Source organism: Camelus bactrianus, unplaced genomic scaffold (assembly GCF_048773025.1).
Source record: "Camelus bactrianus isolate YW-2024 breed Bactrian camel unplaced genomic scaffold, ASM4877302v1 HiC_scaffold_15, whole genome shotgun sequence".
Lineage (NCBI taxonomy): Eukaryota > Metazoa > Chordata > Mammalia > Artiodactyla > Camelidae > Camelus > Camelus bactrianus.
The window spans coordinates 7501-10000 of NW_027413928.1; the positions used below are offsets into that span (position 1 = coordinate 7501).

At 77.0% G+C, this 2500-nt stretch overlaps 1 non-coding gene and 1 pseudogene across 1 annotated transcript; both read left to right on the forward strand.

The window, feature by feature from the left end:
* The first annotated feature begins 1102 nt into the window (after nt 1-1102).
* On the forward strand, nt 1103-1255 carry LOC141576684 (5.8S ribosomal RNA). Its single transcript, XR_012505104.1, has one exon. It is a non-coding gene; the product is annotated as a 5.8S ribosomal RNA (ribosomal RNA).
* A 1171-nt stretch (nt 1256-2426) lies between these two features.
* The window catches only part of LOC141576692 (28S ribosomal RNA), a 5073-nt pseudogene continuing 4999 nt past the window's right edge, over nt 2427-2500 (forward strand).

A 2500-nucleotide genomic window follows, 5' to 3' on the forward strand; every position in this document is an offset into this window, starting at 1 on the left:
GCCGTGGCCGCCTCCCGCTGCTCGCCCTGGACCCGGTTCCCCCGGGCCGGTCGTCGGGCCCTCTTGCTCCTCCGATCCCGCCGCCCCGCCTTGCCACGTGCCTCTCCTCTCGCCTTTTCCCCCCACCCGAGCGAGCGAGCTTCGGGCCTCTTCTCCCCGTCCGGCCGGCTCTCTCCCCTCGCCTCCCGGTTCCCGCCCCACGCGCCCGAGGCGCCCTGCCCGCTTGTGGCCCGCGTCCCGTCGTGGGCCCCCCCTCGTCCCCCGTGGCGAGAAGGGGGACCCCGGGAACGCGGGTGCGGGTTGGGGGTCCTGCCGGGCCTTGGGGGGTTGGGGGTGTGGAGGTGGGAAGGAGGGTGGTCTGTCGTCGGGACGCGGGGGGAGGGCCCTCTCCGCCCGGCCTCGTGGGGAGTGGGCTTAGGATGCCGTCGGCACGCGTTGGCGTGTGGGACTCGGTGGCGTGGGCGGTGGCCGGCCGGTGCCCGGTGTGGCCCCGTGTCGAGGGCCCGCGGCGGCGAGGACCCCCGGCCGTGGCTGGGGTGTGGTGGTCGGCGTCGGGGCGCGGTGGCCGGCGGTTGGGGCTGGTGGGGGGGGTCCGTGCCGTCCCCGCCTCGCCCGCCTCGCCCTCTCCAGGTACCTAGCGCGTCCCGGCGCGGAGGTTTAAAGACCCTCGGGGGAGTCGCCCGTCCGCCTTGGGGTCGGGGCGGTCGGGCCCGTGGGGACGTGGGAGGTCCGTCCCTCGTCCCACGGACTCCGCCTCCACCGGGCCGGGGCGCCGCGCCGCGCCGCGTCGCTGACCGCCGCCGCCGCCGCCGTGTCCGTCGGGTGGGGCCTCACCCGGCGGGCCCGTCGGACGGCCGGTGGCCGCGTGGTGGCGCGTCCCCGCGGGAGGCGGGAACCCCCGGGCGCCTGTGGGGTGTCCGAGCCGGCACGCGCGGTGTCGGTGCCGGCTGCGCCCCGTTGTGAAACCTTCCCGACCCCTCCGGTCTGATTTCTCTCTGACTCGGCCGGCCCGAGGCGACCCCCCCCTCTCACCCTCCCGGGGTGGGTGGGGGCGGGAGACGTGCCGTGCCACAGAACCGAAGGCAGAAGAAACTTCTCGTACGACTCTTAGCGGTGGATCACTCGGCTCGTGCGTCGATGAAGAACGCAGCTAGCTGCGAGAATTAATGTGAATTGCAGGACACATTGATCATCGACACTTCGAACGCACTTGCGGCCCCGGGTTCCTCCCGGGGCTACGCCTGTCTGAGCGTCGCTTGACGATCAATCGCGCCCCCCCGGGTGTGTGCCCGCGGGGTCGCGCGGCTGGGGGTTTCCTCGCAGGGCCGCGGTGCCCTCCGTCCCCCTAAGTGCAGACACGGCGCCTCTGCCGTCGCGCCGTCTGTCCCTCCTCCGGCCGGTCCCGCCCCCGCGCCCGGGAGGGTGCGGGGGCGGGCGGCGGCAGGCGGAAGGCGGCAGGCGGCGTCGAGGCCCGGGAGGTGCCGCCCGCGAAAGGGAAGGGAGAAAACGGGGAGGGGGGAGCTCGCGCGTGGCCGCGGCCGCGGCCGCCGCGTTCCCACCGGGAGCCCCTCCTCGCGCCGCAAGCGTTCTCCGGGGCGCGTGCCCGGGTGCGTCGCGGTGGTGCCGGGGTGGGTGGGGGCGGTTAGGGCCTCCGCGCCGCGCCGCCCCCACCCTCCCGTCGCGCCACCGCGGCCCCCGCCTCGCCCCGTCGGGACGGGCGGCTCCTCGCCGTGGCCGAGGCGCGCGCGCGGCCGCGCCCCGGGGATGCGTGCCCCGGCGGCGACCCGCGGGACGCCGCGGCGTCGCCCGCCGCTGCGCGCTTTCCCCCGGGCTGCGTCCGCGGCCGCGCTTCGTGCCCCTGGGCCCCCGGGGCGGCGTTCTTCGGGGGCGCCGCCGCCGCGCGTCCGTCGCCCGTCGTGGGCGTCTCGTGGCCGTGCGGAGGACGGGTGGGAGCGGAGCGGAGCGGCTCGCGCCGGTGCGGTTGGCGTCGCGTGGTGGGGCAAGGGGCCCTGACGGTCGCCGCGGGGCGGCCGCCGGGCTTCTTCGGACCCGCCCGCCTCACGACCGACCGACCGGCGGCTGCCGCCGCCGCCCCCCTCTACCCTCCTCCCCGGCACGACGACGCCTCCGGCCTGGGCCCGGCGTCGCGCGCGCGCGCGCGGCTTCCCCTCTCGCCGCCCGCCCGTCCCGTGCCACGTCGCCGGCTCGTGCTCCCGTCCCCGTCCCGTCCGCCTCCCTTCTTCCTTCCGCCCTTCCTTCCGCCCTCCCGCCCGAACCCCGTGTTCGGGCGTGGGTGGGTGGGTCGGTTGAGGGGGAGGGGGACCGGGCGGTCGACCGCGGTTCGGCGCCTCGCTGGCGCGCGGCCCCTCTCCCTCCGTCCCGCCCTCTCCCGCTTCGCGGGCACCTTCTCCGTCCCCTCCGAGCCGCGACCTCAGATCAGACGTGGCGACCCGCTGAATTTAAGCATATTAGTCAGCGGAGGAAAAGAAACTAACCAGGA